Source organism: Zalophus californianus, chromosome 14 (assembly GCF_009762305.2).
Source record: "Zalophus californianus isolate mZalCal1 chromosome 14, mZalCal1.pri.v2, whole genome shotgun sequence".
Taxonomy (NCBI): Eukaryota; Metazoa; Chordata; class Mammalia; order Carnivora; family Otariidae; genus Zalophus; species Zalophus californianus.
Window position 1 is genome coordinate 68026537 of NC_045608.1, and position 27107 is coordinate 68053643.

Here is a 27107-nt window from a genome sequence, read left to right on the forward strand (position 1 = left end):
AAAGACACAAGATACAACGTGGCAGAGATTTCTGATGCTCAATTTTACTCAGCTACTTGGGCAAAATGAATTCCTTTTACATTAAGAATTATTAGAGATGGTTCTGGAGCAGGATGAAAAGCTGGCATTGCTTTTAAAAGATGGAAGAGGCTACTTCCTGGGCATTTCTTGCTTTCTGGGAGGCCGGTTCATGATTCTCTTGGACTCACAAAATTCACTGCCTACTTTGTTTAGAGGGTGCTTCTGGGACAGGCTGGTGAGGACATGGGAGGTCAGGGTCCTGGCACGTGGCAGGCACTCGATAAAGGGTAGCTGGGGTGTTTCCTCATGTTGTTGCGGGGGAAGGGTCTAAAGCACGGCACTGCGGTGAGCGAATCCAGTTGATGGATCCTATGATTGGTATTGTTTCTTGAGCTCCCTCGACAGAGGCAGAGTTTGGGGGCAGCAAGCACATGGGTCTGGAGTGCCAGGAGACTTTGGTCTCTGCTCCACCATCACAGGCTGACTGTGCGTCCTTGGATGAGTCACTTCACTTCTCTGAGCCTAGGTTAACTCACCTACCACATGCAAACAAGCGTCCTAACGAAGGCTTCCTCGCAGGGCTCTATGCCCGTGACATGGGAGCAAGTGGGTGGAAATGGAGCCGGGGCTAAAGAAGCATCCAAATGCTCACTTAACTTCAGGGCTCCCTGCTGCAGCTCAGTGCAGCCGGGTGGGCAGGTAAAGCACTTTGTGAAGTGCTGGCCACAGCCGGGGGGGTGAGGTGCTGTTACCAGAGCCCTGCAAGGCAGGATGGGCAGGAGCCATGCTGCCGGCTCCTCCGGAGCTGAGGACTAGGAGGCTGAGGCTCTAAGTGGCTTTCCAGGATCTGGGGCCAGAGGTGGGGGAGCTGGGCCGGGAGCCCCTTACTCTCAGCTGGTGCTCTCCCCGCCCACCACCCTCCTTCCCCTCGACAGTGTGGCCCAAGGATGAAAGGAGAGGCCTGGGTAGGCAAGGAGCTCCCAGCACCTTCAGTGTTCACTCAGAGGTTGGCAAGGATGGGAGCGTGAAATCCAAGCCCTGGGGATGATCCAACCTACTGATCTCTGAAAGATGTCTTCCAACTCCTCCGATTCTGGGATTCTAGCTGGCTATCAGATTGGGAGAGGCTGCCAATGGCTCTGACTTTATAATTCTCGCTAGGTTTGCTTATTACATGTCACTGGACTTTTCCGCAGAGGCTTGTCCAGCACTCGGTATCCAGTAAGTGCTTAATAAATACTTGGTGATGGTTTTGCCGAAGTGGCCCTGGAAGCTGCTGTCCACCTGGAACGAGCCCTTTGGGACCCAGCCAGTGAGGCTACTGACACTTACTGGGTGCCTCCTGTATACTGAGCAAGGAGGTGCCTCAGCACGTTGTCCTTCCTGAACAGGAAGGAAGCTCTTGGTGCTGTGTCCCCATGCCCCAGCCCTCAACCCCAGGGAGCTTCTCCCTCCATCTTCAGGAGCATCCTCAGCTGAAAGCCCAGGGCTGAGCCTGGCCCTCGGCCCTGCTCAGCCCTGCCTGTCCCTGGCCCACTGAACCCCAGGCCCCCCCTTCCAGCAGAGCTATCTCTGGCTGCTCTCTGCACAATGGCCATCTCGAGGGAGCCCTGCGTCCCGTCCCTCCTTGGCCAGAGGCGAAGTCCAGACCCTTCCTCCACCCTCACAGGCCTCTCGCCCACTCCTGCATCTCCACTTTGAACACTTCCCATGGACACGTGATCTCCAGGCCACAGCCGCACACCCACCCTTGCTTCCCCTCCCTGTCCAGGCTGCCCCTCCCACGGGCCCCAGCCTACCATTTCCTCTGCCCTTTTCACCCTTTGGCTCCCAGAACCAGCTATTCTGAGCCTCTGGCCCAGCTCCTTCTCCCTGACAACTGCTCCCTTATTGGGGCCTCCATGTTTGCCTCTTTGGACTTGACTCTGCCTCAGCCCTGCCAAAAAAAAAAAAAAAGTACCCTGAAAGTATGTGGCTCTAGGATATGGGGACAGCAGAGGCAGCAGGACCCAGCACAGACCTAATGCTTGAGTTACCTGCTTGGAAATGTTAAATACAGACCACTGCATTGCTAGGGTGTGTGTGTGTGTGTGTGTGTGTGTGTGTGTGTGTGTGTGTGTGTGTGTGTGTGTTTACACGCACATGCACACATGCCAATAGATTCTGGGTCCTTCCAAGAGGCTTTCCAAAGCCATTTCTCCCCCCGCCTGCCAGAAACAATGAATTAGTAAGGATGAGCCCCAACAGGATTAATAGTGCTTTTCTGGTTGTCCAGGCTTCTTGCCTCTTTTAAAAACACAGCAGCCCCTGGATTTCAAGGTTTCTCCGAGCAGATTCTAGGGCAATTACGGCAGATCTTATAAAATTACACTGAATGGTATGTTTGAAAAGATAATTTTCGGTACTCGGCTCTGTGAAAAGTTTCCCATAAAAGCAGCAACAGATAAAGGTGCCCGCCCCCACAAAACCGTTTTAGTAGGATCTTCAGATCCCTTTCAGAGTGTGGGGAAGGGAACGGGGAGGAGGGCAGGGTTACCAAAAGGAAAAACAAGTCCCCGGGCCTTGATTTGGCCTTGGTGACCAGGAAAACATATTCTTTGAGGGCACAGTCAATATTTGATTCGCTGAGCTTATCAGCCAAGCCTCGACCTGCGGGGAGAAAGGGCAGAGCCCAGCACAAAACCTGGGATGCTGTGTGAGGCATCCAGGATGAGGGCTGGGCAGGGGGACAGCTGTCCTGGATCTCCCCTGGGTCCGAGGCTCCTTGCAAAGAGGCCCTTGAGAAGTGTTTGCTTGCCGCAAGACAACTTTCTTGGATGTCTGCACCAAAGCTTTCAGATCCTGACGCTCTGGCAAATTTGTGTTTTTGACACATACACGGTCAACGTACAGGTTTTCCTCGGTCTGACACAAAACCACAAGCCATAAAGGAAAACAAAAAGGGATGGATTTGATTAAACAAAAGTCAAAAACTTTTATGTCCTAAAGATAACCACAGTGCAAGTTGAAAGTCAACAGATGGGGAGAAAGTATTCGTGCTTTATGTAACAGACATATGTTTACACCTATGGTATAAAGAGTTCCTGGAAATCGATGAGGAAAAACATCAAGTCTAAATGCCCGCTAAAACCACTCACCCCACTCAATCTCACTAATAATTTTTTTTAAACATGAAAACAAGGGTTAGGTGCACATGAAGAGATAACGGGGCCTTAGCGGAAGGGCCCAGACGAAAAGAATTAAAAACATGAGATGTAGTCATCTGTCCTATGAGAACTCGGGCAGAGCATGATCCCTGTCTGGGGCAGGTTTCTAGTTAATGTTTCAGTGGGAGTTGCATAAAGAATGGTATGGGTTGGTGTTGTGTTTTTTGCATCAAGCGTTAAACATGGCTTTGTAGACCTTCCCCCTTCTCTCAGCAGTTCCGGGATGTTGATGGCACTGTTCTCCACCACCCTCTGCATGCTGGAAGACTGGAAACAGAAGTGTTCGAGGGTCCACTCTCCAGCTGTGCGATCGGAGAGCACGGAAGGGAAGTGGCCGAGCTGAGACCCTCAGCCGCCCTCGGTAAGGGTTACGACTGCTCTGGGGCCCTGGCCCTGTCTCCTCGGGGGTCTGGCTGTGCCAGGAGGGCTGCCGGCCAGATGGCTGGAGGGGGGTGAGGAGGAGTGAGCAAGGGTTAGAGAAGAGAAAGGTGAGGTGTAAGGAAGGAGCACCAACTTTATATTCAGGTGGCTTTGGGTTCGAATCTCAATTCTACCACCTCCTGGCTGTGTGCTGTTGAGCACATTATGCCGTCCCTTTGAGTGTCAGGCTCCTCTTCCATAAAACGGGCACATGCTCCCCATCTCCCCGTTTCCTTGTTGTTACCCGTCCCACTCAACCGGACATACTTCAGAAACAGCCTCACCCGGCTGTTACTTAACTATTTCATGGACTGGACCTGTGTCTCTGGAGGGGGCAGGGACTCCGGAGGTCAGAGGCTGCTGGACTAATGCCAGGGACCTGTCATGGTCACTTTTGAACTTCCAGCCCCTGGCCCATTGCCTTGTACATGAAAGGTACAAAATAATGCCTGCAGAATGAATGAATGAAATTTATGGGAGAGGAAGCAGGAGTCAGGAGGGTGAGGTGATACCCTACGGGCCATACAACTCATTAATTACCTAAAGAGCTGTGAAGTCTTCTTTCCTTTTTATCATGGCCAAAATGAACAGGACAACCTATAGCCAATTATATTGGCTCCTCAAGTCTCCTGTTAGCTGAGTAAGTCTCATTTTACACCTGTTTTCCCTTATAATAATGCCCATCTCACTCTCTGAAATGTCCTATTGTGGGTGATAAAACTATCTGTTCTCCCTGTTATGAGGGAGAGCGGAGGGAAGGACTCTGTTTCCCTGACCCCATCTCCTCCCCCACCCCTCATTTCTCTTAACTTGTCAGATATGCAATTAAAATGTCATTCCATTAGCTTTTCATCGAAAGCCCCATGTGAACTCTGCTCATCCCAAAGGCAGCCTTCCCCCAGCAACACCCGTGAGCGTTCAGGTCAGCGATCAAGGGTGTCCTCACTGCCCGCACATGCGCCAGTGGGGTTCCTCATGGCCTAAATGCCCTCCACTGTTTCAGCAGCAAGGAGCACTCCAAACGCACTGCCTTCGCCAGGTCTGTGCAGAAGCAGCACCCCCTCCCACTGGCTAACTAGCATCTTGCCTTCCTATTGCCCGGGAATGATGGACGGGGACTCACTGGCCACAGCTCCCAGTGGGCCTGGCAGTCTCTCCAGAGAGGGAGAGGCAGGCTGAGATGAGAGCTGGGGTCCTGAGGGCCAGCCACCTGGAGAGATGTTGGGTTGAGGGGAGGGGGAGAAGCATCTAGAACAAAAAGAAATGTTCCCCCCAACACACCCTAGGGAGAGCACACCAAACCAGGGACAGCTCCAGAGATGAGTGTCTTCAGATACATTCAGGTTTGCAAGGCTTGGCTGTGGGACTGGGGGGGTGGGGCTGGCACTCCTGCTGGTCCTCAGACATTCAGAGATGGCCAGGAGGAGAAGACCCAGTTAACACCTCAGCAAAATGAGTGAGCACCTGGGAGGGCCATCTATACATCTGTAGAAAGCTCCAAGGCCTGGGTACCCAGGTGCCTGCCCCAGAGCCTTCCTAAGTTAACCCACCCTCCCTGGGTTCACCCCATCTTCCATGCCCATCCTCTCTGCATGACACGACAGATGACAGAAGTCACACTTTTTTGTGGCCACAGGGTCTTGCTGTGGTCGCACAACAACATCCCTGCCCCCAGCGTGTCAGGGGGGTATGGTGCTTTCCCACTGGAGGATGGCCCACTGCCCATCAGGGCAGGAACCCTTCACTTCCTGACTCCACAGGGGGTATCCCCTGGGCTCTGCATACAGCCCACACTTAACTGGCACTTGTCAACCACCCAACTGGGAATGGGGCATTAGAACCTGGGGTTGGCGGGTCCAACCCTGCTGGGCCTGGGTCCAGAAGTTCCCTTGGCAGCCGCTGAAGACGGCTTCGAGTCTCCCTTGCTCTCCCCCAGCCCTGCCTGCGCCTGTGGACTCCTGGCCTATACTCCTCCCAGGCCTGGCTCTTAAAGCAGGACAAAGCAGTCTCCTGGCCCCTTCCCTAGGCTGGCCTAGTTTCCCCACAGGAGGGACGGGGGCCTGCTTTGGCCATCTCAGCACCTTCTAGAGAGCAGTGGGTGTGACACAGTAAGAGCTCTTTTGAGATCAGGAAGCCAGCCCAGTTCCTTTTAATTTCCTCCTCCCTCTCAGCCCTCAATTCGCCCACCTAAGGCAGGGCCTCTGCTCAGTGAGGAATATTCCGGAAATCGTCCATCGCTAAATTCTGGAAGCTGATCTCATCTCAGTAGTGGTATGGTGGGAAAGGGTCTGGAAAACCCACAGACTCCATGATGAGAAAGACTGCTATAGCACCTTGAGGGTAGGGATGCTCCACCCATTAGCATGGTTCCAGCCCCAGCGTGACCCGGGCAGCCTGGGCTCCTTATGTCAGCATGCAGAATTGCACTCAGGCCTTAGCTCATTGAACCCCTAGCTGCCCTGCAGCCTGGCACAAAGAAGGCGCATAATGAGTGTCTGTGAATGAATGGAGATAGCCCTACTGGTCATCAGGTTCTGGGCTGTGCACGTGGCCTACTCTATTGGTGAAATGGCCTTGTGAGGCAGATATGATCATTCCATTTAATAGATGAGAAAACAGAGGCCCAGATAGGTGAAGGGGCTTCCCCAGGGACACTCAGCCAGTGTCTGGCCAGAGTTCAAGCTTACTTCCTGTTTCTGAACACTGTGGTCTTTCCGTTTGCATTTCAGCAGCTCGACACTGATTGAGCATCTACTGTTGGTGACACAGAGGCGCAGCATTTGGGGGGGGACTCAGAGCTGAAGGAGAAGTAGCTCCTGCTCCCAGGTCATTCACATTGAAAGAGGCAGATGGTCTTGTTCCCAGCCACCTGCGATGAAGGACTGACACGGCAAGGCCCTGAGGAAGCCGAAACCTACTTGTGCAGGCTGCGGGGGGCGAGGGGCACGGAGAGGGGATTCATTCCGATGAATTGAGAAAGGTATCTGGGAAGGGGTGGCACTGGCTTGGACCACAAAGGCCAGCCGGTCTTGGAGCGATGGGCAGAGGCCGAAGAAGCTTTGAAGAAGTCTTTTCAGCAGCCCTCTGGCGGAAAGATGGGTCTGAGGTGGGGGCTTCCCGGCTCCTCTTAAATATCATGATGCAGGTCCTCGGGGTGGCCACTTGCGCAGGCCTGGCAGAGCAGGCGTGGTGGAAGAAGGGGCTGGTGGCTCGCTGGGAGACTCTGCTCCAGGACCTTTCAGATCTCTCTGCCAGATGAGGGAGTGGAGAGCCGGCATCTGCGTGCTCTCCCTCCTAAGCGTGGTCTGGGAGATTCGGCCAACCTCCTGGCCTCAATCATCAGGAGCCCGGGGGAGAGGCAGATAAGGGAGCTCTGAAGGACAAGTTCCAGCCACCGGGGCCACAGACTTATTATTTTTCCCACACACTTGACTGGCCTGCCAGGCGGGGCCATGGGGAATGGCCCCATTGGGCCTGCAGCTGAGGTTGGGAGAGGAGGGAAATGACAGGTCTGGGGTCCTTTGGTGGCCCCTCCCTCAGGCATGTGGCCGGGGGGCTGGAGAGGGCTGCGGGGCTAGCTGCCCTCCCCCTTCCTGTCTGCTGCCTCCTCCTGGTTTGGGGGCTTTCTCCCTTCCAGGTCAGCACGGTTCAAGAGGAAGCTCTTCTCGCAGGGAGCTGTTGGGAAGGTTCTGTCAGAGGCCCACAGGCACGTGTTTTTCTAGGGCTGGGGAGTGTGGACAGAGTGCTGGGTGGGGGTGAGAGCCCACATCTCTCTTGGGAGGACTCACGGGAGCACAAACATTAACTTCCTGTAAGCCATTCACACGCTGTGAGACCGTCCCTGGGCCTCGGTTTCCATTTCTATAAAATGGATGCCTTGGAGCCGCCTCTGTCAAGTCCTTGAACAAGGCCATCTTCCTCTTCAACCAGGTGAGTGGACAGATGGTTTACTTCAAGTTTTGTTTGTTCGAATTCCTACTCCTACACTGTGGTTTGAACAGTCCCACTGTGTCAGGGGCACTAGACTTGAGACCTGATTAAGAGAATCAGTAGAACCCCCTCCCCAGCCCCCAAGTACAGGGAACGAAGGTTTGCTGAGCTCCCACTCCATGCCGGGCCCTCTGCCCACAGAAAACATTTACGTTGATGATCTTACTTAATCCTGACACTGGCTCTGGGAAAAGATGGCTATCAGCCCCACTTTCCCCAATTTGACAGAATTTCTTAAATTTCTTCAAGTCCTGAAGTGGTTTCCCACCGCCTCCAGGATGAAATCTCACCCCTTCTGCCCAGCACCTCGCCACTCCCCCAGTAGACAGCTCAGCCAGGGCAGCTTGCGCCCCATTCATTTTACTTCCTCAAGCCCTGTTCGGCTTTTCCCCAGAGAAGAGCCAAGACCTGGGGGAGGCCAGGGAGGGGCCCGAGGGGCATAATTTAAGGAGGCCCTCACACCCAGGTGCCAGGGACTGCTGCACTGGCTCAGCCCTGAGGGTGAGGCCTCCTTCAACTTTGCCCTACAGGCCGCACTGGCCCCGCCCTAGTCCCAGCCCTGCCCCTACATCCCTCCTCCAGCCCCAAGGACTGGCCTCTCCTTTGAAGTTCCCAGAGTCCTCCCTGGTGGGGCCAGCCATGATTCCTTGCCTGAGCCTCTGTGGCTGCAGGGCAGAGACCATTTTCCTCTGTCAGTCCTCAAACCAACTGGGTGCGGCGCTTTCACACGTCCAACCTCCCCGCAGCCTCCCCTCCTTCTGCCCTCCTCTGCCCTCTGCTGCCCTCCGCTGCATCAGCCTGCGGTCCCAATTCACCTCTTAGCTTCTCGATGGTTTTTCTTTTCAGTGAAATAATAGGTAGCCATTAAAAATTGTGTTTCCACGTGGGCGAATTCTTCTATAACCTCGATGTAAAAAAGGCTAACTATGAAAATCCAGAGGCAATCAAAGAAAAGATTGATGAATTGACTATATAAAAACAAAAATAATTTCTATGGCAAACGCCATAAGTAACGTCAAAGTTAAATAATGAACTGGGAGAAAATATTTGCCACATATATCATAGATAAAGAAATAATATCACTAGGGCGCCTGAGTGGCTCAGCTGGTGAAGCGTCTGCCTTCGGCTCAGGTCGTGATCTCAGGGTCCTGGGATCGAGCCTCGCGTTGGGCTCCCTGCTCAGCTGGGAGTCTACTTCTCCCTCTCCCTCTGCCCCTCCCCACCCCTTGTGCTCTCTCTCTGTCTCTCCCTCTGTCTCAAATAAATTAATTAATTTAAAAAAAAGAAAGAACATCACTAGTGTGTGTGTGTGTGTGTGTGTGTGTGTGTGTATAGTCATAAAAACTGAGAGACAACCAAAAGCCCAATAGAAAAGTGAACAAAAGTATGGGTCATTCACAAAAGCAATATCAAAGTTATCCTTAAGCATATGAAAAAATGTTCAACTTCACTCATAAGAGAAATGCAAATCCAAACTACCTACATTAAGGTACCATTTCATATTCATGAGTTTGGCAAAAATTCCAAAATTTGACATCACCTTCTGTTGGCAAAGTTGTGAGCAAACAGGGCGGAAAGCAAACCAGTACAACCTCATGGAGGGTTTTCTGGAAACACCTAACAAAACTACTATGTACATCTTTACTCTTGAACCCAGGAATCTCACTCCTAGACATTTACCCTGAGGATATGCTCCCAAGCATCTGGAACACACATGCATGAGCCCTGCAGCATTATTTGGAACTGTAAGTTATAGCACACCACCTCCACGGTCATCTGGAGGAGACTGGGGGCACAAACGATGGCGTGCACACATGTGGAGTACTGTGTAGCTATGAAAAAGAATGTAGAAGGACCTCTATGAACTGGTATGGAGTGTCTTCCAGGACGTAATATTGAACACCTAAAGAAAACAAGTATAAAAAAAAAGCATATATGATACAGTATCTTTTGTGTAAAAAAGAAAGGAAAATTAAAAAAAACATATATAAAAATGTGCTTATCTTTACAAAAAGCAATAGAAGTGTGAGCTTAGAGGAATTAAGCTGCTTCCCAGCAAGGGGGAGTGGGGGTGCAGGAGTACAGGAGAGAGTGATACATCTCAGTCTGGCTTTTTGTGTAGTTCTGACTTGTGAAAGTGTGTTAATGTTCTACCTATTAAAAAAAATTTTAAACCAATAAGAATGGGAACGGGGGGAAAAAAATCCCTAAACCTGAAAACAAACTGGAAAAAAATAAACCTAACTGTATTTCAAGTAAATCCTCTGACCACACTGAAGGGCAAGGAAAGAAAGAAAGAAAGGACTACTCCAAGCTATTTGTGAACACAGCAGGGAGGGAGCGGGAAGGCGAAGGTTTGTCCATAGCGGTGGTGAAGCCATCCTGATGTAACAGGGGATTAAGCAAACAATTGAATGTGTTGACAGCTTTGAGGTTTTCGCTGTGGAAGGAGGACATAAAAATATGGAATGGGGGGAGACAAGAAGCAGCCCTGCAGGGGTGGATTGGAATTGGAGGTATTAGTGAGGATTGTGATTTGTAGCATATGAATATGTAAGTGTATATACATGTATATGTATGAAAAATATGTGTATGTATGTGTACATACATGCACGTATTTCCTAGTTCTGTCCCCTGAAAGGGCTAAGAAGCAAAGACACCCAGCAGCAGTGGGCACACCCAGAGCCCAGAGTTTGGTCTCTAATATGACTCCCCACTAAAAGGAAGCTGACATTTCAGAGAAATGACTGGTTGCAGGGCTCATTCAGGGAAGGTACATGATGAGCCTGGAACCTCTTGTTATCCCAGAAAGTAAGAAAGTGCTCCAAAACAGGGATGGTGGCATTTCCAAATATCATGGGGGTCAGCTTGTAGAGGTTCCCACTGGTCAAGTCTGGGGCAATTTATGCACCAAAATAATTGAGCACAGTGAGAAATAATAAACTACTGGAAAAACAGGAACTCATCAGTCCACACAGGTAATAGACAAATAAATACCATTTTACTGCTTATAATAGTAAATGTATACTGCCTAAATAGATTGTGCTACTATAGCATGCCAAGGGCTGACTGGTAAATAGAGAGGTAGTGCAGGTGCTGGAAAAGCATAATTTTGCAACCATCATGTTAAGGATTGGATCAGGCAAGAGACATCAATGGATGCTACCCCTGGGGGAATTTGACGAGGAGCAGGGTATTCTCCCGGTTTTAAAGGGTCTCTCTGTAGACTGCTTACTAGTTTTAGGAGAGAACAAAGACAATTACCATGTCGTGGAGAAATAGGTAATACTTTGACCTGGAGATTAAAATCAACATCACCAGTGAGGACCAGTGAGGACCAGGAGGCCCTGCCGATGTGATCGTATAGGAAGAACCTAAGATTGCCTAGGCAGGAGGATCTGGCCAAGACCGCATAACCCGGATCTTACCCCAAGGAAACATCGGGCAAACCCCAAAGGGGGAATATTTTATTGAAAATAAGAAGGGGGCATTGTGTTCTTCAAAAATGTCAAAGTCATAAAAGATAAAGAAAGGCTGTGAAAATGTTCCAGATTAAAGAAGGCCAACTAAATCAACCCCCGCCCCTAGCAGGAATCTGCTACAGGAGGACGAAGTGCTCTCTAAAGAACATCAGGAGGCTGACTGGCAACATTGGAATACAAATGGTAGACTTGTAAATTAGATCCACGTGTGTATTCATGTTACGTTTCCTGATCAACCGTACTATGATTATGTCAGAGAATTTGCGTATCCCAGAGTTTGGGATATTTGCAGGCAAATTTGCCTGCCTATACACGTACTGGAGTATTTAGGGGTAACTTACCCTCCAATGGTTCAGATACAATTGTGTGTGTGTGTGTGTGTGTGTGTGTGTGCATGATAGGAAGAGAGCACACATGGTAAAGGCAGTGGAGTAAAATTATAACAACAGATGCGTCTAGGATATAAGGGTATAAAGGCCATCTTTGTATTATTATTTTTGTCGTTTTTCTGTCATTTGAAATTATTTCCAAATAAAACAATTTTAAATGTACATTCCAACTTTTGAATGACATTCCCTTCTCTGCAGGTGCAGACTCTCCTCGGCCAGGGGACCCCTGGCAGGCAGCCAGGACAAGAGGCAGTTCTGAAATCAAGCCATCTGGGAAATGTGGCCTTGAGCAAATGACTTTCCTCTCTGTCTCTGCTCCACCTCTGTAGGGCGATACCCACCTCATGGACTGTTGGACAACTAAAGCACATTACCCTGGCAAGCGCTTAGCTCTCTGGCCGATCAAGGTGAGCTAGAGCTTCACTGGTCTTGTTTTTCATCAGCAGGAACCCTTGCAGGGTGCAGGGCTGGGAGCTGCCTGCAGTTCCAAGAGCCATGGGTGGTCTCCAGCAGGACTGTGAACCCAGGACAAGCAAAGGATCTAGGCCTCGCCTCAGACTGGCTGCCCTCTGGCAAAACTCCTCTGTAGGCAGACGGCCCCACCCCCGTCCTGCCTTGGCCTTGGGAACTTGGTGCCCCTGGTGCTCTTGGCCTTGACACACACTTTCCCTCGCCTACCATCAGGCCTCTACCCTCCCTTCAAGGCCCACTCCTAGAGACTCCCCGGCACCTTGCTAGGGCTGCCCCAGTCCCTGCCTTCAGCTCCTTCTCCTGGGGTGGGATCAGGTGTGGCATTTCAGAATGGCCCATCTGTCCTCTCCCAGGGGAATACCTTGAGACAGTATTGTTCTGGTTAAAAGAACGGTGACCCCTGGAGAAGAGGCTGGGGGGAGGCATGTTTCTTTGGGCTGGGGACTTTCCTGGAGACCCTAAAATTGGCCTTCAGACCAGACCTGTCCTGACAAGGATGCTGGGCCTCCCTCTCCACCATTGCTCTGTCATTTGGAGAAGAATCACTGTGCCACTGTCCCCATGTGCCCCTCCAGGCCCACTCTCCACCCTGTCCACTCAGCTCTATGCCCTGGAAAACGACCCCTGTGGACCACAGCCCTGGGTTCTTCCCCCTCTGCACTCTTTCCTGCTGGAAGCTAGTGGGGTCCCAGGGGAGGACAGAGGGAGGGAGGTCAGGTGTTGAATGCTTTGTCTCCCTGTCTTCAGGGGCACACCTCAGGGCACAGCCTAGGTAGGGTAGCCCCCTCCATAGCACCCTCACTGTCTCTGCTTCCAGCATCCCCCCTCTCCTTGGCCCTTCAGCCCCAGGGGAGGGACTGCGCGCCCGTGTTGGGGGTACTGCCCTGGGTCCTGCCCTGGCCTTTGGACTCAACTGTCTTCAAACCACTCTTTTGAGGTGCCACCCGCTTCCCACTGGGCCCCGCCTCAGGCAGACCCCTGTGGAGGGAGGCAGTGCCCTCTCCGTCCGTCCGTCTGTCCGTGTGTTTCGTGTCTATCTGCCTGTGAGGCCCCATATTACCAAGCTCAGTGAGGGGACCCACCTCAAAGCCATTCATGCAGGAGAACAAAACCCAGAGCTGCCACTTGAGGCCTCCTCCCGAGGCTCACTGCTTCCTGCTCTGACTTTATTTCATCTTTCCGTAAGTTACTGTTAACTGAGAAGCATTACAAGAAGAGAATTAAAAGAGAGAAAAGTTGGTGGAGGAATGCCTTTTTTTCCCCGGTTTAAACCTTTTGTTATCAACTCTTTAGGAATCCGACTCAACTAGAGGAGCATGTGACTGAACATGTTCTTCAAAATTAGCTCCAAGAGACACTTGGGGCTCTTTATTATTCATTCTATGAAAATCAAAATATTAGCTAATGCCTCTCGCATCCTCCAAGCGGGCCTGGCAGCTTGTCTGATGTATTGTCCTACTTGAAAGGGAAGAAGAAGGCCTTTCCTGCGGAGGCCTCCCTCAAGCCCCTCTGCCTCCTGCTCACACAGGGACGCCATGCCTGAGACCCTTGCAGGCCTGGGCCCAGGCAGAGGTGTACCAGGGCCAGTGGCCTCCTCCTCGGCCCCACCCCGCGCTGGAACAGCCCTCCCCCCCACCCCTGCTCCTGAGGAGCCCAGGGGGGGCCTGCATCTGCATCCTGGTGGAGTGGGAAGGCCCCTCCTGGTCCCGGGAGTGTGGTTTCCCACATCCAGAGCCAGACGGGTTTGGAAGGAGGTAAAGGGGGTGATGACTCAGGGACCCCAAGGCTTAGAAATCAAAACTGTTGTGTATGTCTTCTTGGATCCCCACTGCTGCCTTCGTTTCTGGAAGGAATACCACAATGCAAACACATTTCATTTCTTTAGCAGCAACACAGAAATCTGGCTCTCAGTACTCTGAGCTCTAGAGTCACCCAGAGGTGTCACAGTAGCGTTTTTAATAAGGCCCCTAAGAAGACGGGGAGGTTCTTAGCTGGGGAGGTGGGGGAGGAGTTCATTGGCCTTGCAGACCATGGGTGGGACCAGAGCCCCCAGCTGTTGGCTAAATGGCTTCTGTGCATGGTGGCCCCCACTGCAGAGTAGACCAAGTATGTCGGAGGTGGGGGGGGTACTTCCAGCTAGCTGGGAGCAAGGGAGACTACACAGGGCCCAGTGGGGGGGCTGCAGCCAGTCAGAGGAGGCAGAACTTCCCAGAGGTGGAGTAGACCAAGGAGGGCTTCCTGGAAGAGGTGATATTTGACAGATGGCTAAGCACTGGAAGGGAGAGAGGAGAGGGAAGGGCAAGGAGGAATGTGAGTAGGCCGGGTGGGAGGGAGGCTGGCAGGACATGGTCAGAGGTAAGGCTGGAAGGACCCTGACCTCAAGGGAAGGTATTTCTTCTTTCTTTTGTTTCCTTGAGCAATCCTAAATTCGCTATTAATCTCCAAAGACCTATCTTGTTGATAAATGTTGATTTCCCCTGCACACCTGTTCATGTTTCTGATGGAAATGTATTATATAATCACTCCATTCGGCTGGTGATTACCATGGTAATCAGGCACACTTAGTGACAGGCCAACACTCCTCTTGAAAACAAGATTCTGAAGATAGGGGCTTTCATTTCACTTCTGTGGTGCCTGGCGAGTGAGGGGAATGAAGCAGGCATGGGGCAGGTGTGGAGGGATGGGTTCCTTCTCTGGGGAAGTCTTGGCCCACAACGCAGCCCCAAGGGCCCAGGAGGGCTCTGCAGGAAGTCGGGGGGAGAGCTAGACAGGCGGCAGGTAAATGGGGGCAAATCCTGCCTACCTTAGGGCTCTGCAGTGTGCATACAGCTAGGGACAGCTTTGCGGGATCCCAGGTGAAGAGAGGGTCAGAACTACCGGGTGCCCATGATCAGGAGCCTCGGCTAGAATATCATTCAGCCTCCCACCTCCATCTCAGGAACCACCCCTGTGCCTTGTGGAACATTACAAAGATGTTTCTCCCTATTACAGGATTATAGTTTAAGGTCTGCCGAAAGCCCCACGTGTTTGAACTGTGTTATTTAGTCCCGATGCTCTATTTTAAGTTCGCAAGAGCTCTAACCAGACTGTTTGGCTTCAAATCCCAGTTCCACCCCTTTACTGGCTGTGTGACCTTGGGCAAGTTACTTAACCTCTCTTTTCCTTCTCACAGGCCAAGAACAGATTTCTAACGCACAGGATTGTTGTGAGGATTAAGTGAACAGATGGGTGTAAAACGGTTAGCACACGCCTGCCACAGAGTAAGCCCTCAAAGATGCCTGGGACACAGCAGTGCCTCCCTTCTCAGTGAGTCGGGGACAGGGAGGATTGGGGGTACAGCCAGTATCCTGGACTTAGTACAAACATTGCCTCGCCTCCTTCTCCTGACACCCCCACGTAACCCTCTCTGAACGATGAGCAGATGGTGGCCCCCGAAACCCAGAACCCCTGCCTCCCTGCCCACAGGATTTTCAATTTCCTTCTCAAAGACATTGGTCTGCTGGCCTCTGGCTGTCCCCCCAAAACTAGGACCTGGCCCTCCTTCTCAAGCACAGTCACCCCCACACTCTAACTGCAGTCCTGGGAAACTCAGGCCTAGTGGGCACCAGGTTCCAGAACACTGACATCCTAAAAGTAGATAACATCTACAGCTTTTAGTCGCTCCTGCAATTGCCCATATATGTTAGATGTTGCCTAATTAAAAACCACCACCACAATAATAGTAGTGGTTGCGTTTCTTGCTCATGCTGTTCCAGGTCTACCTTACCTGCTCACTTTAATAGAATAACTTCTGTCATTAATGGAATTATTGTACATTGCCCCAGACACTGTATGATCCAAATCAGGCCAAGAGCTGCGGGCTCTGCCTTACAGAACCGCCCACCAGAAGCAGCTGACAGGCCATTATTCTGTGTCCTGCAAACTCTGTGCACTGATAAGGAAACCCCACCAATTTGATGCTTTATCTGGTTGCAGGTTGAGGAAAGATATTATTTCAATCAAGATAATGATTCCATTTCTTGGAAGGAAATGAGATTTTTTGTTGTTGTTGCCTCATGGGGGTGCCACCAAAATCTGTCTCAGGTCTGAAACAGGTCATGCGCAAGTTAGAGGATTTTTCTGGCAACCTCAGAGAGAGTGTGAACATGAAGGAGAATAGAAAGGCGGGAGTTCACTTGCAAGAAACACACACACACACACACACACACACACACACACGCACGCACGCCAGGCCTATGAGATTACAAAGTCAGCTCTATTTGGCCATTTATTGGCATTAGATAGCACCCGTGAAACCAAAATTTGGAAGATAAGCTCACACAGTGTGAGCATGATTGCCTGGATTTCAAGCAAGGTACACAGCCTATGAAGGCGATAATAATAATGAAGCTCCAGAGACCAGATGCTGAGCAATGAAGGGCCTGAGTAGTCAACCTGCCCAGCACCTAGGGTATATTTCCTGTGTAACTTTGTAGACACATGTCCCAGCTACCCCTTCACCTCCTATGACAGGGAGCTCCCGACTGAGGGGACTCCTCCATCACTGACCAGCTCCTATGTTGAGAAAGCACCTCTAAATCATGGTAGGGACTCCATAAAAGGAAACCATGGTGAAAATTCACAAGGTGCTGACACTAAGGTGCATCTAAACACACACGGGCCACAAGACCCGTTTCGGCAAGTCATCAAACAATATGCAAATGACATTGGGCAATGAATGCAGTGAGACTGGAATAATTGGAACTAAATAGTGAATTTAGCAAAATTTTACATTATCTTAAATATTTGAGAATTTCAAGCATCTCAAACTCTTTATAGATGATTTGCCTTAATGAGGAAGTAGTAATAATTTGCAATTCTGACATCAATTGTATGTGTAGTAACTTTAAACAGTTTGGAAATGGTTGTCAAGTTTGTATGCATTTGGAACATTCCGTTAAGAGCTGATTTGGTGGGTTGCTCTCTCTCTCCAAAGAAAAGGCACACTTTGGCTCAACTACTTCAGAAGAAAGAGCCCCAACTGCTGACTCCTGAGTGTTTTTTTGTTTTGTTTTTGTTTTTTATCTTACTGTACCGTATCAGACTCCCCAAAACTTTGAAATCTACATCACACCATTGTTGGTGTGCATAGACTATCCCTGGAAAGTAATCCCAAACTCTGGTAATGTTGGTGCTCACCAGGAGAGGAGGCAGGCTGCTTGCGGACAGAAGTGGGAAGGGGACTTTTCACAGTATACCTTTTGGTACTTTTGAATTTAGAGTCACGGGACTGTATGACCTATTAGGAATAAAATGACGGTTAAAAAAGCACATACTTGTTTCAGTGAAAACAGACTTTGCTACTCATGATGTCTATTTTAATACCTATACCCTTAAAATGCACCCTTACTACAATGAAAATTACTGCCAAGTCAGGTGAAAACCACATTTGTCTGTCTTCACGATAGTGATGTTCACAGGCACAGAAGTAGATGCAACCGAGGCCCCACTCAGATCCACTTTTCTGGCTGGGACACCTCCTCCCCAGCTGCTTTCACCTGTGATGTTCTCCGGACCCTTGCTCTTGGTCAAGGGCATGCCTTGGAGGTTACACCTGCAGCACCATTCTGGGAGTATGCGGGGGTGAATGAGGGGTTACTTCAGGCCTGCCCCTTGCTGCCAGGTCGCGGATATCAGTGCTTTGCAATTCACATGGATCAAGCCAATGAAAGACACAGGCCCTGGCACATCCTCCGCTTTCCCTGACAAGTATTCCCTAAGAGCGCTCCCTGGGTACAGCACATGTCCCTGAATCTCTGTCTCAAGCTCTGCTTCTAGGGAACCCAACCTAGATCAGCCAAGCAACAGTTCCAAATGGAGCCCTCTTGCATCTTTCCAGAGGTGGTAGAAACACACATGAGCCTTCCTCTTTGAGGGTAGAACCATAACCACCTTCCTGCCTGGCCCAAGCTCACCAGTCGACACAATACACCCCATGAAAGCCAGCACAGCAAAATGCTGGCCCGCCAGAACAGAGAGCTCCCACAACCAGACCCCTGTGGGATGACACGAATACTCTTCTTCTCCAGGGTGAGTGAGCAGGAGGCAGGGGCAGACTCAGCAGGCCTGTCCCACAATCAGATATCCAGTTATGTGCAGCAGAGAGCGTGAACATCAGCTCTACCACTTACTGGCTAGTGAACTCGAGAGAAATAGTTATTCCCAGCCTCAGCTTCCTTACCTGCAAAATGGCAGTACCTACAGAGCCTCTGTGAAGCTCAAACAAGACGATCCTGTCAGGTGCGGTGCAAGCTGGTAATGCAACATAAATACTGGTTGTGATTCTTGAGATTTAGGACATGCTAGCTTTCCCTGCTTGTTTGGAAGAAATAGTTACCCTTGGTCAAATAAATAAATCTCAGCTGCCCCTCATCTTGGGCATCGTACCTAGAGCTCTGTATGTGGGAAGCAGCTCCAGAGAAAAGCAAGTGGACATTGGGAGCACTGTCCTGGTGACTGTCCACTTGGAGCTCAGAGGGCCTCCTCACTGATCTCATGGGCCTCTGGTGGCCCTCAGCTGCAGCTGTCTGGACAAGGCCATCTCTCTCTCTCTCTCTCTCTCTCTCTCTCTCTCTCTCTCTCTCTCTCTCTCTCTCTCTCTCTCCCTCTCTCTCTCAGAGATCTAGGGAAGATCCCCAACGTGAATTTCCTATAACGTATCCTGTGTCTGTACTCTTCTCAAACACAACCTCAAATTTGGTGAAAAATCCATGCGGCCACTTTCATGTGAGTCACAGACAAACTGGCAGAAACGCAATTTTATTTACACAAATGAGGGAAACCTTATTCCGTCCTGATGCTTTGCACATTGACCATTCATGAAGCCACTTCCAGCCCTTTACCACCTGGTCTGGCCCAACGTTACCAGCATTTTCTTCCCTCCCCTTCAGAGCCATGTCTGTGACACCCTCCACATAGGCCTTCGGGTGCTCCCATCCTGGCACCTGTTCCTTCCGCCCTGGAATGGCTTCCCTCCTCCATCAGCCTCTCCCAGTTCAAGTCCCCCTGTCCCCAGGAAGTGTGCCCTAACCACTCCTGTCACCAGCCCTTCTGGCTGTGGTGTGTGCACCAGAGTGGACCGTACGCTCGTTCATTAGGGTCTTTAATAACCTCATCTGCGGGTTTCTTCTCCTCCCACACTGGATCGAAAGTGCCTCCAAAACAGAGCCTAGGCCACTGTTCCTCTTGTTATTTCTTAGAGCCAGCAGACAGCGCCAGGCACCTGGCGATTAATAATATTCTCAGCCAGAGTAATGGATTGGGTTGTATGATTGCTCTTAGTTGAACACACTGTTAAATGGCCTGCATGAGAATTTGCGGTTCTAAATAGGGCCAACCTATTGAGCAAACTCAGAAGTGTACAAACTGTGTGTGGCTCCAGGGCCAAAAAAATGCACATCTTCCTTTATCCTCCAGGAGTCCTGCTCTCCCTCAAACAACAGCCAACCACAAGGGAGCGACTCTCCTGAGCCAACGGGAGGGCAGAGCCTGGGTTCCAACCATCCACCTTCCACTCCAAGGAAGCCTTACATTCCTGGGTCCAGCCCCACCCAGCCGGACACACCTTCCAGAACCAAAAGCCGATTCCATCAAGGTCATGCCCCCTTCCCCAGACGGGGAAACCCGCCCACTGCCAGGAACAGTGTCAAACCATAGACCTAAAAAAGCAAAATTCATACTCACAAGCAATGACGCCTTCCTCTTAAATTTCAGGCCAGCAGTTTCCCTGCAAACCTGCTCATTTCCTGCAAAGAGAAGAAAGGGATGGAGAAGCATATTAGCATCTGCTCCGGTATCCTTCAGCAGTTTGCTGGCCGACCTCGGGCTTCTGCACCTTCTCTCCTCCTTACTCCACACAGCACTCTCCCCTCCCAGGAACCCTGTGTGCTAGCTGGGTGGGCGCCCCTGGCTCCCCACGCGCCTCCCTCCCCCTCCGCGGCGCCATGCCAGTCTCAGATTGACCACTGCCTTCAATTCCCTGAAGGCGCTGGGCTTCTTCCCACTCCGGAGTGAGGCCTCCTCTTCTGTAGCATGGGGTTGCCTAGCAACCCGGCGCGCCGGCTCGGAAGGCCCTCCTAAATTGGACCTCACAGCACAGGGCATCTCCTTGTACAGCTGCCTGAATCTTAACAATCTGGCTCTGAATAATAACACAATGGTAATTGCATGCATGGGCCCCAAACTACATTTAAATAATGTTCAAGAGCTGACACACACCAACAAAGGCCAGAAAATGCATTGCGGGGGTTGACTGTAAGGCCAGGCGGGACGTTCAGTGCGGGAGGGAGATGACACCAAAGACTTGAGTTAATGACAATGCCAACCTGAACTGTGAATTCCCCTGCCTTTCTGCCTGAGTGTGTCACCACTTTAATGCGCTTTAAGTGAGTTTGGGATCTGCAGAGGCAATTAATGCCCAGAGGTAGTGATGCTTCGAGACAGGATGCCCTTTAGCTCCTCAGCAGCACACGTGGGTTTTTGGAGGGAGCAGGGGAGGGGAGGAGAGAGGACAAGAAGGGAGACCTGGGCATGAGAGATGTCCCTTGGCTTTTATAGTCGCGGCTAAATACATTTTAGAAGGTGGGAGAAAGAACTTGCCGCGTGAGAGCACAGAGCGCTTGCTACCTCAGTGAGGGACAAATTCAACACGACTGATGTGTTTTGGGATGAGAAGTGAAGGCAAAGAGGCTCGAAGCTGGCTAACACGCGGACCGAAGCCGCCCAGCGTGGCGTGGGGACGGCCGTGCACGCCGGAGTCCAGCCTTCGGTCTGGGTGCCTGGCAGAGTGTAACCCGGAGCTCTGCTCAAGGCACCAGAGTCTTAGCCTGGGGAGACGGCCTGCTCATTCGAAAGCCCAAAGCACTTTTTCTTTAAAAAGCTCAAAATCCTCCTGCAAGGGACTTAACCAGATACTTGCATGGCCATGTTCACAGTAGCATGATTCACCATAGGCAAGAGATGGAAGCCACCCAAGTGTCAGTTGACAGGAGAATGGGTAAGCAAAATGTGGTCTGTGCATACGATGGAATATTATTCGGCCATACAAAGGAAGAAATTCTGGCACGTGCTGCAGCAGGGATGAACCCTGAAGGCACTATGCTGAGTGAAATAAGCCAGCCACAAAAAAGACAAATACTGTATCACTCCACTTAGATTGATATCACAGAGACAGGAAGTAGGAGAGAGATCACAAAGGGCTGCAGGGACGGGAGATGGGGAGTCAGTGTTCAGTGGGGACAGAGTTTCCTTGTGCGAAGGTGACAGAGTCCCGGGGATGGCTGCTGGGGATGGCTGCACAGCAACGTGAATACACTTCACACCCCTAAACTACACACTTAAATACGGTTAACATGATAAAGTTTGTGATGTATATTTTGCCACTAGTAGTACAACATACACAGTCAGCGAGACTTTGGTCCATCTTCACCTTGGAAGCCAAAGCAGCCTGTGTCATTCACAAGCTCAGCCAGGGAGGCTGCCACCAGGACTCAGGGACGAAGTGGACAGTATGACTCTGGGCCAGGGAACCCCATGGCTCGTCAGTGTGGTGTTGGCGCAGCACTGCGTCAGCTGGAGGTGGCCGAGCATTGAGAAACAGGATTTGCTTATGCCCACCTCCTCAAGTCCAAGCACCAGCACCCTCCAGAACGTGGCCTCCTTCCACCCCACCACCAGTCCCATCCATCATGTCCTCTGCCTGCTTCCTCCTCCGGGTGCATAGGCTCTGAGGACACACTCTCACTTTTACTCTATGCTCCCTGCCTAGAAAGCCCTTCCTGTGCTGTCCACCTGACCTGCTCCTCCTCTTTCTAGGGGGTCCACATCAAGGACCGCCTCCTCCATGATGCCTTCCAGATGCTCCCCATCCCGCTGTGTCTGAATGCTGCAGACTGCAATCAAGCATTTGCTTAGGAACTTACATTCACATCCAGAAGTCCTGCCTCTCTCGATACATCCCTGGCAGGACCCCTGCATAGGGACTATCACTGACCTTTTCTGTCTGCCATCGGCCCTAACTCAGAGCTGAGCATACCACGGGCCATCCCCTCAAGGCTCTTGGAGGGACAGCCACCCTGCACCCCTTCCCAGGGACTCTGACCACAACCCCCCTGCCTGGGGTGGAAAGCATGACTGCAGGTTGCCGAGTCCTGAAGCTCCGAATTCCAGGTGGGCAAGTAGGTGCCTCCAGTCACTTAGAGGTGTAACTTGATATGTGCAATAAACAATTGAGCATTTACAGATTTTATTAATTTGGAAAGGTCATTAGAACTAACAGCTTCTCCAAGTGAAAGTGAATAAATAGCGTGGATCGGTTTTTTTTTCAGGGTCCTGAGTTTTTTTCTTGGAATGTGCTTTTAAAACCGCAAAAAACAGTGTTGCAAGTGAAAAAATGAAAAAAGGGGAGAAAAATCCAGGCTCCTGAGGCAAGAGGAGGCCTACAAGAGCTCCAGACAAGCCTCTGCCTTTCTCTGAGCCTGTATCTCCTCATTTGTAAAAGGAAGGAGTGATCGCTAAGCTGCCTCCAACTTAAAATAAAATAAAATTATGATATGAGGTAAGCATGTGAAGTTAGCAACCTTCCGAGCAAACCGTTACTCCCCACCCCCAAGCCTACCCATCCTCCCAGGTGGTGGACACCCCTGCAGCTCTGGGTAGCAAATGTGGGAGTGCCCCAGCAGCCAGGAGAAGGGCCTTAATGATTTCAGGTGCCTTCGCAGACCCTGACCTGGAGGCTCTCAAACCCGACAATCTGGCTGCCTCACTCTCCCTCATTAGATCATTAAGGAACACTCTGGACTAATGACTTGTTTTCTCGAATCTCCAGGAATGGCTGGAAACGGGCCAAAGGGTAGCATCCAGGCTACGTCTCCCCAGCCCTTGGCTCCACGACTGGCCGGCATGGTCTGTCAAGAGCCAGGCCTCTGCGGGCAGATGCTGCTGGTTCTCCCCAAGGCGAGAAGGAAGCAGCATTCAAGAAGAGGGGTCTGGCTCCAGCTTGCTGTCGTGAGGAGAAACAGTTGGCCCTTGACCAGACTGCGCCATCCCACATCCTCCCCTTCTTCCTCGTCGCCTCTTCCTTCTGCCCCAAGTGCTGACAGACACCAGAAGGCGGGAGGCCCACATCGGCCCACGCTCCCACCTCCAGATCACTCATGGCTTTTAGTAGCAAGAAGAAGACCACGTATGAATCAGAACCGTGTGACTCACAACCCAATCCTAATATTAACATTAGCGTTAGTAGGAGTTAATATTAACGAATATTTGTGATGCTTTCTGATTACGAGAGTATGTTCCCACTCGTTTGTCAGGCAGGTAGGAGAGCTTCAATTCATCTATTGAGCACCTGTTATATCCCAGGGTCTTTGCTACCCTCTGAGGATGCAGACACGAAAAGGTGTGTTTCCTGCATGCAAACTCCCACCAAGATGGTTGAAAGTCGGGAACATGGAGGCACAGGGAAGCTGAGTAACTTTCTCAGAAGTAGTGCTTTCCCCCACTGTTCCTGCAGAGCCCGTGAGTTTAGTATGAAATTGAGCCTGCACAATGTCACCCAGGAGGGACCAGCCAGAGGACAGCATGGCCTGGGGACAGTGAGGGTTGATGCCCAAAATGAACCAAGGCCCGGGGGTGTCAGGCCACAGTGGCCCTGGACGCCACAGAGGGGCAAACCCTGGACTGGGTACAGGTTGGAGCCTACTGCAGACATGGCCTTGACCTCTCATGGCCTTTCTGCTCGTTGATAAACACCCTTCCTCTCATCAGAAGGGATGCAGAGACACTGCCTTGAGAGCTGATGCAAATTAATGAAATCTATTTTTTTTTTTGTCTGCACTAATCTTTGTCTTCTAGGAGCTGCCACAGCGCTTACAATCAGCATGTGACACAAACTGGTATTGTTCTTCTGAGGGTCTTCATTGGCTTTTTGAAAAATATGATGTCCATGCTTGGAGGAGCCCTATAAATCCTTCCATTTACAGCCAGGGCACCCAAGCCCAGAGAGGGCAGATAACTCACCCCAAGTCATGCCAAGGATAAGGGCAGACCAGAACCAGAACCCGGGTCCCCAGATTCCCAGGCTCAGGCCTGCACACACCTGCCCTAACTGGGGGGAGGGTAGGCTCAGGCTGTGTCCAGCCTGCGTGGCTGGGATGGGGGCTCTCTGATGCCGTACGGTGGCTAGCACAAGCAGAGTGCCCTCTCATCCCCTCAGTGACACTCGAGGGATCAGCTCTGCCTCCTAGCCTTGAGTCATGAGCCTCACAGGGAGGGGCAGAGGCCAAGAGGGGTGCCCTTGGGGACAGCAAGGTCACAGTCTCTGTTGCAGGGCCCTGTAGCTCTCAGGAGGCCATCCTGCATTTTGGTTTGGAGCTTGGCTGATCCTGCTATGCCACCTTAAGCAAGTGACTTAACCTCTCTCCACCTCAGATTTCCCCCAGCCAAACGGGCAGAATAATGGCACCTATTTCCTACCTCACAGGGGGGTGAAGTGAGAATTAAATGAGAACATGGAGGGAACATGCAGCACAGGGCCTGGCATCTGGGTGTTCTCAGGTGTAGTCAGTGAGACCAGATTTCCCCTGGCAGGTCAGCTCCATGAAAAGGGAGACAATCTGGAAAGGCTATACACCAGATGATGCCAGCTATATGGCATTCTGGAAAAGGCAAACTCAGAGACAGTGAAAAGATCAGTGGTCACCAGGGGAAGAGAAGACGGATGAATTGGTGAATCCCAGAGGATTTTTGGGGCAGTGAAACTATTCTATGATACTACAATGGTAGATACACGTCATTATACATTTTCAAAATCCATGAAACTGTACAACACGGAGTAAACGCTAATGTAGACTATGGACTTTAGTTAATAATGACATATCAATGTCGGCTCATCAATTGCAACAAATGTCCACCCTAATGTAAAGTGTTAGTAATAGGGGAGTCTGGGGAGGAAGGCGAGGCTAGGGGGTAGATGCACACTCTCTGTTTTCGACTCAATTTTTCTATAAACCTGAAAGTGCTCCAAAAAATCAAGTCTATCACTTTTTTTTTAAAGATCAACCACACTAAAACGCAACACTCAGGGCCGATCTGTACATGAGCCATCACCAAGGCCCCCTGGGCGTCTGCCCCCGCCCCCAAGGGGGACTTAGAGTTGAACCGAGAGACTCGCAAGTCCTCCCAATGTAAAGCACAACCACATCTTGTGTCCAGCCAAACTATCAGAGGCAGCGTGGGGAGGCCGAGGGGGGAGGCCAGCTGGACCAAGCGCCCCGGCAACCCGGATACCTCTGGCTACGGGGCGGTGACTCAGCCTTCATTTACTCTTCTTGAGCAGCCACCCTGTGCCTGCCTCACCCTCCCTGCCTCCCAAAGGGGGATCAAAAAGAGACTCAGCCCCTTGCCCGCAACCCATACCCCTCCCCGTCTTTTCCTGCCATCCTCCACCTCCAACACCAATACCGTAGGTGCTCAACAAACATTTACAGAATTCAGTAGTGATTATCCGTATGCCTTTTACTCTCCTCGTGCAAGGAAAGAATCTGACTGCGAGCCTCCCTAACCCCCCAGCAAAGTATTAGCTGAACAGAGCAAACAGCAGAATTCAGGCAGATGTAACACACCATGGGGGAGACATTGTGCTTGGTCATGGGGACCATCATCCACAGTCCAGACAGCGTATCTCTGAGGGGCCTCCCCAAGAGTACCTGGCACACTGGCCCGCTCGGCCCTGAGCCCCCAACTAGCAGAATGCACAAGCCTCTACTCCACCTGCGAAGGACAAAGAGGCCAGTGTGCCCTGAAAATGGGGTGGCAAGTATGTGAAATCACCTCCAAGCAGCCTTGGTGGGCAGCAGGGAGGTCGAAGCAGAATGAAGGCCCTCGGCCCGGGGGGCACAATATGGGGGTGCCTCGGGAAGTGTTGGAACCGAGGTCCAGCCCATCCCACCTCGAGCAACAGGGCAACAAGCAGTCAGGTCTGGTCTGATTCTGAGAAAGGAGGGGAGTGTGTGTGTTTGTGTGTTGCTGGGAACAGCATCCTCTAAGGCAACCGAATCCTCCTTCAGTCACTGCTTTGGGGGTCATGGCTCCTTAGAAGTCCGAATTTCTGTGACCTTAGCCTCGAATCTTAAAACACTCCCAAGAAGGAGGGAGGGCCGAGACCAGAGCCAAAGCCAACAGTAGGGCCTGGCCTGAGGAAGCAGGGGAGGGGAGGAGAGCCTGTCCAGGGATCAAAGGCCCAATCTCCCTGGTCAGGCTGCCCGGCCTGGGCCTGGCTGTTCAGTCATGCACATTTTATTTTTTCTGGCCTCAGGGAAGTGTTCCTGGGGCTGGGCAAATCTGAGCAAGGTCTGCCAGCAGGGAATGGCCTGGAGCAGCTGAGAGAGTGGGCAGTGGCTGCCCACATCCACCCGCTGGCCCCCAGCAGCCCCCTGCCCGACTGCCAGGGTAGGAAGGGGGAAGGTGCCTGCTGGGCTGGGGGTGGGGGGGTCCTTCCCCCTGCTCTCTGGCTGGTGAAGCAGAAGAGATTCTCAGTCACAACATGGGCAGGCCAAGAAAATTCAGTTTTATAAGAGTGAATAACAGTTCTTGTTTGGAAAAAGGAAAAGGTTTCTCTACCACAAGGAAAAGAAAGCAAGCATGTTCAGTCTTCATGTCCACTGGGCGCAAGGCAGCAGAGCTCCTCCCCTTGCAGGGGCGAGATGAGATGGGGGCGTCTCATGGGCTTAACAAGATGGTTCTCTGTCCCTGAGCTCACTGGGGGTGGCTCTCCCAGCCCGGCCTGCCCAGTTCTGCTGTCAAGTGCGGCTGGGATTTTGAGGCTGGCGGTGGGCAAGCGTTGGGAGGGGGAAGCAGAGGGCAGGGGGAGCACGGCCTGGTCAGTCTGAGCAGGGAGTGATACCAGACAGATGATGGTGGCATTCAGAGCTCCAGACAGCAAAATGGGGAGGCAGGCCTGTTCTGTCTTCACGACCACAGGCTTCCCCTTGACGGCGGCGTCTCCTGCCTCTTGGGTCTTGCCCCTGGCCCTGACCTGATGCCCTGAGTCCTGTTATGCCCTTTCCTTCCTCTAGCTAAACCTGTTTTCCAGA

General features: G+C 51.4%; 1 protein-coding gene across 5 annotated transcripts in view; it reads right to left on the reverse strand.

Moving 5' to 3' along the window:
* The window catches only part of ZBTB7C (zinc finger and BTB domain containing 7C), a 352094-nt gene that overhangs the window by 143126 nt on the left and 181861 nt on the right, over positions 1-27107 (reverse strand). For all 5 annotated transcript variants that reach the window (XM_027576934.2, XM_027576929.2, XM_027576930.2 and 2 more), the window contains exon 3: positions 19702-19763. The gene's annotated coding sequence lies outside the window, so the exon portion shown is untranslated. The remainder of the gene's footprint in view (positions 1-19701; positions 19764-27107) is intronic.